Source organism: Stenella coeruleoalba (assembly GCF_951394435.1).
Source record: "Stenella coeruleoalba genome assembly, chromosome: 11".
NCBI lineage: Eukaryota > Metazoa > Chordata > Mammalia > Artiodactyla > Delphinidae > Stenella > Stenella coeruleoalba.
The window spans coordinates 88319045-88335901 of NC_137157.1; the positions used below are offsets into that span (position 1 = coordinate 88319045).

General features: G+C 35.1%; 1 long non-coding RNA gene across 1 annotated transcript in view; it reads left to right on the forward strand.

Moving 5' to 3' along the window:
• The first annotated feature begins 13203 nt into the window (after window positions 1-13203).
• Window positions 13204-16857, forward strand: part of LOC307194822 — a 109424-nt gene continuing 105770 nt past the window's right edge. Inside the window, exon 1 of the long non-coding RNA XR_013830638.1 lies at window positions 13204-13322. This is a non-coding gene — a long non-coding RNA (uncharacterized lncRNA). The remainder of the gene's footprint in view (window positions 13323-16857) is intronic.

The following is a 16857-nucleotide window of genomic DNA, read 5'->3' on the forward strand; positions in this document are numbered from 1 at the left end:
GTATTCATAAAACATTTCTAAGCATCCCCCTTTCCAAGCAATTGTTAAAATTTCATTTCCCCTTTGGGATTAGATGTGTCCATATGATTCATTTTGGCCAATGAAATATGAAAGGATATGTCATTTCTGGATGGAAACTTTCAAGTTCAGCACACAGTACACTATCTTTTAATTATTACTATTGCTGTGGAAATTGCAGATTAACATATTCAGATGAAGCCTTATTCAACCCAAATTCCTGAGTGCAATAGTCGAGAGCAAAACCTCTAGCTTATCCACAGTAAACATATATAACAAGCAAGAAATAAGACATGTGATTTTAGGTATTGTTATTGTAGCATGACCTAGCTATCCTCACTGGTACATAGGATAACTGTGAGGGTTAAATAAAATAATCAAGGTGAAAATGCATTAGTAAAGTTTAATTAGTAAGACTAACTAAACTAATTAATTGGTCAATAGTAAAGTTTTATATATATGCTATTTTTATTTTATTTCCATAATGACTTTCTTAGCATTTGTGAACATAGACATTTAATAACAAAAATGACCCATATAATTTAGCAGAACTCACTCTGAAAGAAATCAAGAGACAGGCCAAGAAATAACTAAATATATGACATAAATTTCCCCAAGGAAATGGTGATTTATAAATTCAAATTCAAATGCTGATGAGAATTATTTTATCATTAGTGAATGGTCAATATTTTCTCTCTAAGAATTGTGGCAGAGGAATAAAGCCATGTATTCTGGTGTGTTGGATTCAAGGTTATTGGAGGGAAAAACTGCGCAGTAGGCAAAATGGTTTTTAAGTCTTCTGTTCTTTTGATGTTTTCCCCATTTCCTACTACAAATGTTAAATTCCCTACTCCCCTCAAGTTTCCATAAGGTTTCTTCCTCTCCCCATTATTAAAACATACTATCAAGAGTACAACCAAAAATCTTAAAAGAGTTTGGTGGCAATTGGATAATAACTGTTCTCCACCATCATCAAAATTTGAAATTGAAAATTCAAAAATTTTATTTGAATCCCAGCAAGGAACAAATGGGTGGGCTGAGGGAGCTATCTGAGAGTGAATACCTTCCATAGAATATCTGAAATCATAGAATGTTCTCATTTTTTTTTCAATAGTTTCAACATAGTAGAAAGGCAAAAAAAGTGAAACTTTTTATGCCTTTACTTATAATTTTAAGAGAAGATTTATTCAAATAAACATAATTAAAATGTCCTAAATATTTAGCAGTGTAACCTGAAGCGTGTTCCAATAGGTCTTTCCACTGTCCATTATCCAATGTCTTCCAACAAGTCAAAAGAGGTTACATATAACCATTCTTATTCATGTCTTCTTATCATGCTGGATACATTTTATAGAGATGTAAGTAACTGAACCAAAAGACACATCATAGCAAAAAGAAAAAAATCCAGAAATTTTTGAAAAATAGTATTCTCTATGTGCATGTATTCCCTCAGCACCATGAACGTTTGAGAAAGAAAATGTAAAAAATCTATTTTAATTATTTCAGTTGTGGTTTTATTATTTTATACTGTCAACATACTTCTAAATTCAGTGTTAGACTAAAATCAACTCCTCTACTGACTCTATTTCTTTAAAACGCTTCTTTAAGCTACTTCTTGTTCAGTCTAAATTTGAATGTGTGCAAAAAATAGGTTACTTATGGCACTCACCCATTTAGATGTCAGAAGAAGTTCTATATGTCCACTAAATTACAACATCCTAATCATCGGCTGTCAAGCCTTGGAGAACTTGGCACTGTCTCATATTTCTGTTTATGACAGCTCACAGAAGGCATGCTGTGAACTGCTTTTTTTCCTGCTTAGGACCCAATTAGGGGTGACAAATGCAGGCATTTCAATATCCCAAATACAAATATGTGATATTGAGTATATCTAGAGGTGAGGTCACTGACTTATTTGCCAATGTTCAACATTCTGAAACAGGAAAGTTAAGGTTTGCTTTGCCACTGTTAAGAGTCTAGATCTAGAAGTCAAAATATTGCCAAGTACAAATGGGTCCTAGAAAGTGGAATTGCATGAAGGTGGCAAGAGTATGATTGACTCCTAGGAAGAAAAAAATAAACATGGAGAAAATCTCTTTGAGAACACTGCAGAAAGATAATAAATATTTAGTAGCCCAAAAAGGTATAATTTATAAAAGGGGCAGAGTTTTATTTGATGGTTACTGGAGGATTTGCTAGCAGATATGTAAAAAAAGATTATAGAAAACACAGATTGAAAGAAAGCTAAGAGGAAGACATAGCAGGTGTTTCTATTTCCTGCCATTAAGCAACCAACTCTTCCTTACTAAGAAGTATTATAGAATTTTGTGATAGAGCAAGAAAAAAATAATTAAAGACATGATCCTCAATTAGGAGTGATATTAAAAATAATTGTGATAAACTGTGGACACAAGCAATATAATTATAGGTGGATGTGCTTCTTTATCAGGCCATAGTGCTGTCATTGAACCCAAATATCCATCTTCTTACAAGTCTTCCCTGTGTCTCCAAGGAAATAATCTGTAACTTCAGGCAGTTAAGGAAAAAAAAAACAGTTTGGAGAAGATCAAAACAATTCACATTGTCACATATTGTATATCTTAAATTTTGTGATTGGTGGATTTTATAAGCAGTTATAAAATCATGATGATATATATGTGCCCCTTAAGCTGTTTTGTAGACCTGGAGACTTTATATAATATAAGCAAAGGCATTTTAGAGATGATCTAAATGCTCCAGTTCGAACACCCTGAATCTTTTGCAATGAAGCCTGATATCATCATTGCAGTATAAATTCTGTAAAAATCATGGACTTCCCTCTAGCTGTAAAGATGGTAGTTCTCTTTCTTGTCACTAAGCCACTGAGAATACTGACTACTGAGTTTATTACAGTACTTACTTAAGTGTTATCTTTTCAGTCAGCTCTGTTATTCATGAGCTGATTATCTAGGTGGTGAATTACCTCTGTTCCTCCTTTTCTTCCTGTTTTCCTCTACTCCCTGCCCATTGGCTATTCCCATGCTTGTTAACATTTCCACCAGTAGGTGAGCAACAGAAGGAAAGGGGGATGAAACACCAGTCAATTTTATTACTTGTTAGCAAACCCTTATAAAGGTTTGGTAGAAGAGGAAAATTTAACATAGTTGTTAAAATTAGGTTTGGGGGATTATCTGTGGCTTTTATTTATTCATGTTCTTTCTCTTGTCTATTAGCATAATCTATGACTATTGCATTTAACAATTATATTTTGAATATAAATGTGCTCTTAGTAGAGACAGCCACATTTTATTAATAAAACTGTGTATAGTCTTTAAAACACATTGGGAGCTTTCATTATAGTGGTATAAATATAAGTGTAAAATACTATGATTAAAAGTGACTACTTAAATAATGTTGGTAGTATTTAATAATTGACATTTACAACATGGAGAAAGAAGCATCCAATGAAATATGCAATATTTAAAGTTTCCACCTGCAGGTTTTCATATTCTCTAGTTTCTAGTGCTTCGCAAGCATTCAAATTACTATGATTTTCAGTTTATTCAGCTTAAGACACTAGTGATATCATCATGTCCCTTTTCCACAGAAATTTCAACATAATGGTTACTTACAGATGGTACAATTCTGTAATGCCAGTATCATTCTTTGCATCATTATTTGCCTCTTGCTCCTCAATTGGTAGAGTATCCCTGCCTAGGTTCTTTTAAAAAGTGCCAGCATATAATATGATGAAATATCCCACTGCAGTGAAAAATAAACAACCTTTCTTAGAAGTTTCTAAAGTTTGACAGGTACCTATTTTTCTTCTCTAAGAATCCAAACTCCTGGAGGTATTACCTCAGCAATCTCTCATTCCACATCTAGCGATGTAGCAAAATAATCATTAGTGTAATCTTGATAGAGAAAGAAAAGATATGACAGAAAATTTACAGATAGCCTAAATACTAATTCATATTAAACTTTTAAGGATTCTTATCCTAAACATTTCTTAAGGAAGTCAGTACACAGGCCATCTTCCTGGGAGAGAAGCCTTGAACTTTTTGAGTATGTGCTGAGTACAAGATTTTCACCTCATTTGGAATTACTTTGATGGCCTCTATAATGCTATTTTTCTCAATAATAGTTATCACAGGACAAATACTAGTAAGTAATAATTTGCCTGAATCCTTCTGAATCTCTTTTCACCTGGCTGAGAATATAAATTAAAATGAGGAAATGCTACCCAAGGCAATTGCAAGCATGACAATGGTGTGTTTTGATATTAACCACAATGCCAGTAGAAGTTCAAATTTCAGTCATCATGTAAATGCATTCTGGTCTAAAAATTTTCTGAGAAGAAGATGGGGTCCAGAGTATTTGTAGGCCTGTTATACCAGGGAGATAGATAAGATAAAGTGGATTCTCATGAATGGAGGAAAAGTTGTGAAGCCATCAGGTGAGTGATTTTCATTCCACTGAATGACTCCATGTAACATTTCTCCCAATTTTGGCAAAGGCAGATGATCTATACACTGGAAAGAAAGCTATGTGGTAGTTCTCTCTGAAATATACCACAAAACCAACACCATTCCCAAAACCCTACCAAAACCTACACCTGAACATCTTAGCATCAGTCAGGAAAAATATTGTGCTGCTCCTTAGCCCAATATAGTGTATCTTGCAGAAAACTGTATAGCCTTTCCAAGAACTAATGTACTATGTACCACTGGGGAAGTAATGCTTATAGCAGGCTATGGCTCTGAGGGTCATGAGTAAAACAGAGTGTAGTTAATGGTAGGCAAATTCTTCAGTGCCAAGATTGGAGAACTGTTCCCATTGTCTGATTGAAGCTTTCTTCCAGGACCCAATCAATAGATCTCTGACTTCCTTTTTTCTTTAGATATATACTTGTTAGTTGGCATGCAGGTATGCAGGCATTTGAAAACTTCATTAAGAAAGTAACATAAAATAAGGAACAATAAAGATCACTCAGTTCCTGAATGTCTGCTAAAGTGGAACTTTTATATGAACTGAATAATGGTGGCTGAAATGGATGGCATAGGATATTAAGTGTGCCTTCTTGGCCAGAGTGCTCACCACCTCTAAAGTGATACCATAGCCATAGGAAGAGAAAGATTTAAGATTAGAATCACTGTGATTATGGTCCAAGGAAGCTTCAGAATCAAACATGGATAGAACAATATTTTAAAATTTTCAGGAATTGTTTGGTCTCAATAAGTATCATCTGTGTCAAATATTTGGGGACATCTTGCCAGATGTTCTCACTGTAGGCCACAGTCAATATTTTTAAGCAAGTGACTCCAAGGGATGGCATCATGGTAGAAGAATTTGAATGTGATTTCCCACAGAAATCAGGGTGCATTGTTGGGAATCTGGAGGACCTAACTATCTTCTAGATTTTACCATGCATGCATCTAACTCTTGGAGAATCTGGATCTTAGGAGCTAGTGCATTGCTTTTCTCTTGTTGGATTGCTTTGGGCAGTGAGGTGAAGACTGGATGGCTACAAAATTCTCAGGCTGAGGAACTGCAGAGGAAGGGTAACCTTTGCTGTCCTCTGCCATTCCAGTTTCAGTGACAAGTTTACTATCCTGCAGTTTTGGCTGTTCTAGCTTATAAGAGATATAAAACACAAAGTGATTAAAGAAAAATGCCTACTTTATTTGGCACATGCTGTACTTACATATTTTCCACTATAATGAAAAAATTCTGAAAGCAAGGGCTTACCTTGTCTGGTTTACTGCTTTATTCCCAGAGACAAAAGTGTTTGGCAAAAGTTGCCTATTAAAAAAAAAAAAATTGCAGCCATGCTCAGATCAGAGCATCAAAGAGTATTGGGTTACCTCAAAATGAATCTCCATATCTCAAAGGCATGCTTTCCATTCCCCAAATATACGTGATTTGGGCCAAAATATGGTTCATTGAAAAATCACCTGTGGTGTGGATACTGCTTAGGAATTTCCTTTTGTGTTGAACATTCTTTCGTGTTGAATGCTTTTGTTTTGATGGTATTTGTTCTAGTTTTCTCAGACTAAGACAAAAATCATATTAGAAATTAATAAAATTGTAATTCTTATCCACCTGGAGTAACATTCTTTCCCTGAAAAGATTTTTATTGTAGCCAGAATGTAAAAGTGAAGAGTGGATAAGAGCTGTATCATACTTTTCCCCCAGTCCAAAAAGTGAGCTATGGGATATCTTTGACTGTGACAGGATTTCATGGCTTTGCTAGATAAAATAAATAATTTCAGCTTTGTTTTCTCAGGGTGAGTTGCTTAAGATTGACTGAGTAGTGGGTCTGTGATAGTCAGTCAAGGCCTCTCTGGAACTCTGCATAATTATTCTTTGGTAACAATGACTAACTGGAAAGACTGCTAAATCTTCACAGGTGTAATGTTCTCCTCTATTGACTCCTCACATTTTGATGGGAATTGGCAAAAAACTAAATATTACTTCAGTTTATTATCAGTGATATTTTAAAGCCCTGCTATTATTTAACAATACTATCATCCTCTTAGTCTAACTGTGGAAATAGACATGTTGATAAATGTCTACAATATAAATCATATTGTTAAAAACACTTAGCATATGCTGATCACAATGGGAAAAGAGAATAAGTAACAATTAGTTTTGGTTTAAGGATTCATGAGAGGTTCCAAGAGAAAAACCTTTCCCTTAGGAATGCTCATGAGAGATTCTTAAGACTTTGTAAAGGCAACATAATTCAATTAGACAAACACTTATGAATGGCCATTATGTCTAAGATAGTAAGGCATTGCACAAGACACTTACTTGGAAAGTGCAAAGAAGGGAAAAACAATATTCATTTCCAACAAATTGCTTGGGATATCATGGAGGAGACAGACATGTACAAATCTCATTACAACCCAGTAATGGTTAGAGGCCATGTGACAATAAAGAAGGAGAAATTAATTCGAGGCCTTGTGACAATAAAGGAGAAATTAATTCTAATATAGAAATTATGAAAGTTTTCTTATGGAATATTCACTGTTCATTTATTCAGTCACTCATTTAATCATTTACACAACAAAGTATAAACTAGGCACTGTTCTGGATACTGAGGATACACTAAAGACCAAAATAGACATAATGGAACTTACAAAACAGTCTGGGAGATAATACAATAAGCAGATAAATAAAGCAAATAACTTAGAAACTATCTGACAGTAAAGCATACTATTCCAGTGACTGAATTTTAGCTTCAGAGAGACATGAAATTGAATGGCCAGAGAAAGCTTCTCTGAAGACATTTAACTGTTCTGATTGAAAAGAAGGAGCCAACCTTTTAAACACCAGAGGAAAGAGTCTTCTGGGCAAAAGATGCAACTTGTCCAAAAGCTTAGGAAAGCAAGAGCAGAGGCCAGTTTGGCTAGAACTGAATGAGAGAAAAAAGGAGTAGTCCAAGAGTGATATGAAGGGTAAGACAAGGCTAGGACACATAGGGCTTCATAAACGAAAGTTTGGAGCTTATTCCAAGTTCTACAGGAAGGCACTGGAGAATTTTATGTAAGTGCTTTACAGGATCTCTTTTGCATCTGTCAGGCACATGGAGTAATAGAGGAACAGGTTTCCCAGCTGTAAGCTAGTTCAGGATAAACGCAACACATTTTTGCTCAGTGTGGGCGGGGGTCAGGTGGGGAGAAGGGATTAGAAGTTGTCATAGTGGAGAAAGAAAGTGGATAAAATCAGAATAATTTAGAATTGCTGAGTTGACTGGAGTACTGTGCTTGGGTAATGGAAGAGAGGGGTATTTAATCTGATCTGTAAAGACTTCAACCAGGTAGAAAAGAAAATGTTATGAGGAGAGGAAAAAGAAAAGAGGTAGTCAGCTTGGTTGGAAGAGACAAGTCCTTAGAAATATGACCACGGCTGATATAAACAGGGTGAAAATATGTAAACCTACATATTATGTAATTATTAAAAGTTCTGGATTATATAGATGAGGAAGGTATAAGACTGCTGGGAGTGATCAGATGGGGAATATTATGAACAGCTTTGGTAATTGGGCCTAAATTTCCTATTTGAATCTCAGCAAGATAAATTCTTTTTTTTTTTTAATTTGTAACACAATTTTTATCAGAAAAAAATTAGATAACACAATATGAAGATTTAACAATTATAATCCTACAACCTAGAAATTTCCAACCACCATACTGATTTTGAATTAGGATGCCTTATTTTTTATGCAGATGTTTCTCACTCAGGATATGTTATTATTTAATTTCTGATGTTAATAATAGAAACATTTTTAAAATATTAGGAAAAAATCACCACCACTATTAAGATTTAAAAATGCTTATCTACGTTACAAATCACTTCATCAACTAAGGAATTAATTGGCTCATGTAATTGGGTGGCTGAGGAACAGCTTAATTCAGGAATAAAACAACATCCCTAGGAGCCACAGCAAGCCACATAGCAAGAAGCCAGCAAGGTACATGTGACCCAAATCCTACTCTCACCCCATCACACACAGAGGGAATAGATTTTTTGGCTGACTTCTATAGAAGTTATTAATGACTGTCTCTCACTGTCTTAGATAGGTCATTTGACTGCTCTTTTTTTTTAATGTTTTATTTTATATTGGAATGTAGCCAATTAACAATGTTGTGATGGTTTCAGGTGCACAGCAAAGGGACTCAGCCATACATATACATGTATCCATTATCCCCCAAACTCCCTTCCCATCCAGGCTGCCACATAACACTGAGCAGAGTTCCCTGTTCTATACAGTAGGTCCTTGTTGGTTATCCATTTTATATACAGCAGTGTGTACATGTCAGACAAAGAAAGAGAAATACTGTATGATATCCCTTATATGCGGAATCTAAAAAGAAATGATACAAATGAACTTATTTAAAAAACAGAAACAGACTCACAGACTTAGAGAACGAACTTATGGTTACCTGGGGGGTGGGGGAAGCATGGGGGGAAGGGATAGTTAGGGAGTTTGGGATCAACATATACACATTTGATTGCTCTTGATTCAACCACTGTGGTGAAGGTAATAGAATACCCTGATTGATTTGGCCTAAGTCACATGTTTATACCCCAGGGAAAAGTGTGCAAATCCTACCTGAACGTGTACTCAGAGTGGGGAAGAGCCATATTCTCCAAAATAACATTGTGCTCTTACCACACAAATGGTTCTGGATAATGAAACAATAAATGATCAGCTCAACTGAATGTCCAAACTCTGAGAATGCACTGTGTCTTAATTTTTTCATTAATATTGCCCAAATGATAGTGTTCTAGAGTGGCCTATGCCAGAAAGTTTCCATTGTGAAATTGAAGATGTTTAATTTAGTAATTTGCCTTTGCCTAATTATATCCAAATTTACCCTCTTTCACCACTCCACCATTAAAGTCCAAGGTTCAGCAAATGAAAACTTAGGCTGAACTAAAACTTCAGATAATTTAAAAATTATTTTAATTAAAATGGAAATTTGAATGCATGCATAGCCTTAGCCTGTACCTAAGAATGGTGTTGAAATCAACAGAGGCATCATCTCAAAGGATCCAAGCAGGTAAGATGCTGGGGAAAATGTTTTGATATTAATCTAGTCCGCCTATAATTTATATTTCACAATCTTAAGAGAAATATTGAACATAATTTCTATTTTGTATGTCTCATGATTAAACTCATTGCACATGGTTTAATGAATTTATGATAGCTTTAGATTTTGGGAGATAAAATTTTGGCATTTTATTTTAGAACTTATGGTAGAAATTAAACATTCTTTTACTTAGGTAGCAATTTTCCTTAATATACATAAATCCAAGTTCTCCAAGTGTAAGTCCCAATTCTTCAGCCTTATAAGATATCTTGTATTTTAAAATATTGTAAAATGCCTCAATGCCCTTTACCTGCATTGTGGAAACTATAGAAGCCTTCCAATATGTTTAACGAATTAGTTGTATGAAAAAAATAAAGGTGGTTATATGTTTGTTAATTTAGCCTACTCTGAAGCCTGCTTTTCTTAACCTGCAACCTGAGGTCCTTAACCAACCTTAGTGGTCCTCCTGTTGATATTTGCCATTTTATCTTGACCACCACTTCATTTTATTTTTTTAATATTCCAAAACACCTTTAATATGGGTCAGCTTGTGTGGTCATCCTTTACTACAGATTTGGAGAAAATGCAACAACTAAAAATTAAATGTTGACTATTACTGTTTTTAGTAATCAACTGCACAATCTTTGATTTGCTGCTTGGGCTCCTCTTTCACCCTGGACACTATTCAGACTCCTAGAGTCCCTCACTACAAAGCTATCTGAGGAAACTAAAGATTTTTTTCATTTATTCTGCATAAAGATTCAGTTCTAACTTTACTCTTTTTCTAACTTTGCCTTGAAGGTAAGGATATGAGAGTGGGGTTGCTCACTGTCACATCTCCAAATGCCCTGGAATATACTTTGTTGAAGAAACAATCATCTCCCTGAAGATGAATTATGACCACTTATTATATGAAAGTGGCTGCTCCCAGTTTTTCTTAAATGCACATTAAAAACTGTTTTCCCCCTTTCCCAATGTACATGCAGATAGGCTTAACTTAAAATTTTAAACAATTTTGCTTCACTTCTTGTTAGATGATTCTTGAGGAAAAAATAATACACATTTTTAAAAGAGATTTTGTACTTGCCTTACATCTTTTCTTTGACGCAGTCTCATTAAGCTATCACATTCTTCAACTCATGAGTTAAAAATATTTTTTAAAAATTAAAAAAAAAGACAATACATGCTACTGGAAGAAGAAAACAATACAACAGAATGGGCATTGAGAAATAACTTGCTCTAATACTGATGTCTAGTGCCTCTATCCTTCTTTCCAAAGGCAATCACTATTATCAATTTCTTGTATCTTTCTAGATATTCTAGCTATATACATGCATATATGTATACCATCACCTTAAAAATAGTAATATGGTTTTACAGACTGTTTTGCTCCTCACATTTTTTGTTTAGTTTTATATACTGGGTATATTTCATATTAGCAATATAGCTCTAATTTTTATATGGCCATACTGTATAAATTTATATGGATATATTGTAATGTATTTATTCAGTTTTTCACTGGCTGACTTTGCCATCACCTCCACTTATTGCTACTACATACAGTAAAGCGATGTATGCCCTTCTACCTATATTTTGAGCATATGGACCATTAGAGCTGCAAGCTAACCCTAGAAACAGAATTATTGGTTTAAAGTACATTTACACTTTAATAGATAATGCCAAAATATCTTCTAATGAAATTTTACCAATGTTCATTCAATCACTGCTCATTCTTGAGGATACAATAGTGCTAACATCAATGCTTTTGCAGCTCCTAAGAGGCAACAAGTAAAATGATTAGGTTGTAATGCCTGGATTTGAATCCTGTCTCTACTACTTTGTTACCTTGGAAAATGTATTTTTTTTTTCTGTACCTTAGGTTTTTTTTTTCCTTTTGCAGTGGAATTAACGATATAAATTACTCTTCAGGTTGCTACAGGTTACTTAGTTAATGTATATAAAGCACATTAAAACAATATATACTACCTAAGCAATAGTTAATACAAATTAGCTATTTTAATCTGATCTAGAGGAGAGACAAGGACAAAATAAAGTTGCAGCTATTATGTTCGGGGTGGTCGTTTTGAAGGAGAAGCACTTAATTTCAGAGACTACAATATGGATATTGCTATGTCAGAAAAGGCTTTTTAAAACAAGTGACTGATGATTAAGTTGAGATCTGAAGGATAAGTCAGAGTTAAGCCGGTGAAGAAGTTCAAGAAAAATATTTGAGGAGGAGAAAATTGTATGCAAAGGCCTGTGTCAAGGAAGCCAATTGCTGGAATGGGGGACTGACCAAAGAAAGAACATAGGTGAGAGTCATCTCAGGTGAGTCTGAAGAGTTAGGCAGATTATGATCAACACCTTTATCTTAAATTAAGACAATGGAGATCCACTGAAAGCTTTTGGGAGTGGGGGGAATCAAGCAAGACTATATGGTGACATGATTGGATTTGTTCTTCAAATGTTTTCTTTATGCATATGGAGAAGAAATTAGAGAGCGGCCAGTGTGAATGAAGGTAGGTTGGTTGGAGGGTAATTATGGTAATAAAGATGGGAGATGATGGTAATTTGGACTAAGTTGGTGAAGGCAGAGGTGTGGAGAAATAAACATATTTAGAGATGAATTGGCAGGACTTGGATATGGGTACTTATAGGGTTAAGAAAAAATGAGAGAAAGTGTCAAAGATTTATATTAAAAAAACTAGTCTAAAGTCTGACACATGTAGGCACTCAACAGCTTTCTATTTTCTCCCCCCCCATCTTTTATATAGTATATTTAGAATCAACCTAATTTTTGGATACATATACTTGCCTTATTTTTATATTTCAATCTTTTATATTTTATTATCATTATTATTTACGCTAAGCATGTTTTAATGTAGTCAAGAATATATCTGTAGTTAAGATATTTCCTAATTATGTATTAAGGAGGCAAGAATCGCCTAATTTCTTTTTTTTTTTTTTTGCGGTACGTGGGCCTCTCACTGCTGTGGCCTCTCCTACTGCGGAGCACAGGCTCCGGACGCACAGGCTCAGCGGCCATGGCTCACAGGCCCAGCCGCACCGCGGCATGTGGGATCCTGCCGGACCGGGGCACGAACCCATGTCCCCTGCATTGGCAGGCGGACTCTAAACCACTGCACCACCAGGGAAGCCCCTAATTTCTTTTTTGTTGTTGTTTATTTGCTTGAAGCAGCCAAAAAAAGAATTTATTCTGGTTATATAAAATACTAGAAAATGAAAACTAATCTGTGGCGACAGAAAACAGATCAGTGGTTTCAGGGAGGAAGGCAAGGTGAGACGAGAGAGGGTTACCAAGGGGCAGAAGGAAACTTTTGAGGGCGATGGATATGTTCACTATCTTGATTGTGGTGATGGGGTCACAGGTGTGTACTTACGTCAAAACTCATCAATGACTGCCCACTTTCAGTTACTCAAACGTCAATTAAGCCTCGGCAAGAAGGGAAACTTTCCGCAGCCCGCAGCCTCTGGGAGGAGGGATTGTGGGAGAGGCTAGGCGCGCATGCTCAGTCCTTCCTCCACGCTCACCAATCAGATCCTGGTTGGGCGAACTGGCTCGCTGCGGAAGCCGGCAGACGTGAGAGGACGCCACGGTAAGATGGCGCCCGCGCGTTCAGCAGGGCGGGGCGGCTTGAGGCCTTCCAGAGGCCGGTGGCGTTTTTTCCTGAGGGTACAGAGGCGCCATGCAAGGACTCCAAACAGGCAAGCGATTTAAGCCGGTGTTCGTTTTGAAACAGTATTTTGAAGCGGTGTGGAAAGTGGGCTCGAGAGGATGGGGAACGACCTGGCGGGAGGCTGTGGTAATTTTTGTTTTTCCTCATTGGTCTCTCCCTTCAACCACGAACTCTTGGAGGGAAGGGACTATTTCGTGCTTATCAAAGTACCCCTTCCCCACATGCACCCCTGCCCCATGGCTGGGGGTCAGTAAAGTTTTGTTGAAGAAATCTCTTAATTTCTGACATACCAGAAATCTTTCTGAAATTTCACTAACCAATGATAAATCCCAAGGTATTTATTACATCCCTGTAGTATATAAAATGTAACAATTATAATTAAAAATAGTTGCCAAAGCATATATGTAGAATATATATAGAATACAAATATAGAATATATATAGAATAAAAATATAGAATATATATAGAATATATAAGCCAAAGCATACATATAGAATAGTATATAATAATATTCAAATAAAGCTATACATAGAAAATTAATAATGGTAAAATAATAGCAATAATAATAAAGCATTGAGTTTTATGTGCCACAAACAGTATTCAAAGAGCAACATATGTATCTTATTATCTAAGTCTTATGGAACCCTATGGGACAGATATTATTATTCCCATTTTAAAGATAAGAAAACCGTGGCATGATGAGAGGTCAAATAAATTGCAGGTAGTATCAGTGCTCCTAAGTGGTAGCACTGGGCTTTGAATCTAAGTCTTTAACTTTCCAGGATTTGCAGTCCTATGATGTATTTAAAAGCTTCATTTCATCACTGTACTCAGTTCTGGTTCAGTCATTTACTAACTCTGTGATCCTGTGCCATTATCCCACATAAAGTTTCACTCAGAAACTATAAATGAGAAAATTCATAAAAAGCACTAAGAAAACGCTTGGCATATGGTACATGCTAGCTGTAAATAAAATAAAAAGGTTTTTAAAATTACATTATTATTGTTGTTGCCACTGTTCAAATTTGTTTATTCACTTGAAGATAAAACTATTTTTTTTCTTACTCCCAATATTTTATGTTAATTTACAGTTCACTGGTATCAGGACACTTGAAATCAGGTGGCACTGAGAAATGAATAATACCTAAAAATTACATAGTCTGTGAAACTAAGTTTACAAATTTCAGGTCCACAAAATTCAGCATCACAATAAGCAACTGAGCGTTAACTCCCAGTTTCCTGAAGAAATAAATGTTTACAGATTTCTTTAATTTGGGGGATATGTTTTATTCATAACCTACGAAAGAATTTGGATGCCTGAGAAAAAGGTGAAGTAGACTACATTTACATGCAGAACTAGTTTGATGATTATGAGGGTCAAGTCATTCAAAACCCAGTTTTGACAGAACCTAGATTGCTAAAGTAGTCTTCTTTAAGATGAGTATGGTTTGAGACCTTAAATATTCATCATTAATAAAAATTCCCTGACATTTTTCAGAAGAACATTTGCCCGGGTCATTTGCCCAGATGCCAAGTTAAATCATTAAGGTGTGGCCAACTGCCATTTCATTTTTCTTTTTCCCTTAATATCCTAGATTTTTTAATTTAAAGGAACCTGAGGTATGCTTTTTCTTGAACATTGAATTTACAAGTGAGTATCATAATATCAGAAAGTGCCTTTCCCAAACCTAGAACTTCTGAGGTCTTTGAAAAATCTCTCTTTGGGATGGGGATATGGTTGGTAAGGGAGAGTGTTTCTGAGTTTTTAATAATTAAATTCTGGATTAAATTTTCCACTTAAAAATTTTCCAATGAATATAGGCCAGAAGCTGTTTTTCTTGCTGTTTGTTGTTGTGTTAGAGGTTGTTATTCTTTTTTTTTTAATGATTAGGGGTTAAACCACAGTCCATTTGATACTTTGTTGATTTTCTCTTGTATTACAATTTCACAGAAACAAGTGCAGTATAATTTTTTTTTTTTTTACTTATCCACACATTTTAATAACCTTTACCATTTCTCATTAATTGGAGGTAGGGTGAATCCTTTCCAATCTGTTTTAGAATATAACAAGGACAGGCTTTGTGTCACATCCCACATAGTACACATCCATGCTTTGCTATCAAAACAATTTCTTATGTTATCTCATTGTGTTTTATCGTTTGTTTGCATGTTGAAGAAAATTAGTAGTTCTGTATTTGAATGGTGCCTTGATATGATTTTTAAAAGGCTACTGAAATTAGGGAATGACTAGAGTAAGAAAATGAAAATGAAGATTGACCTTGAAAGTATGCTATTAACTAGATTTGTTCTCTAGCTCATAGTTTATGTATGTTAAATTAATATATCATTGTAACTATATTAGAAAGCATGTGTATCATCCAGTAGCAAAATGTCTCCAAGTTAGTTTCATCCCATATATATTTTGTTACTTTCAATGTGTTGAACATTCAGTTGTACAGATAGATGCCTCCTAAGTGCCACTTGCAAATAGTTGTGTTTTAAAAATGTGATGTTTATATCCAGCTACATGCAATAGGACCTGGTAAAGTCTTACTCATCCTTAAGGACTCAGATTATATTTTAGTTCTTTGTGATTCCTTATCTAATCCACAAAGGTGATCTTCCCGTGAGGTTTTCTTAGAACTTTATATGTGAGATGATTTTATAATAATATAGTTATTTTTGAATACTTCTATATCAGGCATGGTTTTAATGGACTTTCATTTAATGGGCTTATTGCTCCAAGAGAAGGTTTAATTGCTGGAGTTGTCAATCAATTGCCAAAACTTACCCATTCAACAAGAACAACATATGTGTGTGTGTGTGTGTGTGTGAGATACTAGGCGTTTATGCTATACCTAAACATTGAGGATTCAGATATTTTAAAGAGAGCTTGCTTTGTTATGAAATAACAATACAACAAGGAATACAGTTGCATAACTATGTAATAATACAGAACAGTAAGTACCACAAAGGAGGTGAGTATAAAATGTGGTATGATGGAAAGGTTCACAACACTTACTAGTTTCTGTTATGTGCCATGTACTTTATAGAGTTTAATCCTTTTATGTTTCATAATTATACTAGGAGATAAGCAAAATTAGTATTCTTTATTAATGAAGAAATTGAGGTTAGAGAAGTTTAGTAACTGCAGAAAGTCACATGGCTAGTAATTGGAGAATAAGAAATAGAATTCAACTCTTTCTGATTTTATTAGGTCAGTTGGATTTTTTGCTTGGGAGGACTGAGGAAGACTTAAAAAGGACAACAACCACCACCAAAGGACATGGGATTTAAGAATAAGAAAGGAGGGGAAGGGAATTCTCAGAAGACTGGATATTCTCAGTCAAGTTCAGGCTCTGACTCTATTGTGAGCCTGCATTAAGAACTGAGATAGCTCTTTTCTGTGACTTAATGCAGCTGAAGTCTTGCCTTTTAAGAACAGCATTCTAGTTACTTAAAATAATGAAGGTATAAGGGCTATAGACCGATCTACCGATCTGTCTTTCATATTATTCACATATATATATATAGATAGATAGATAGAGAGAGAGAGAGAGAGA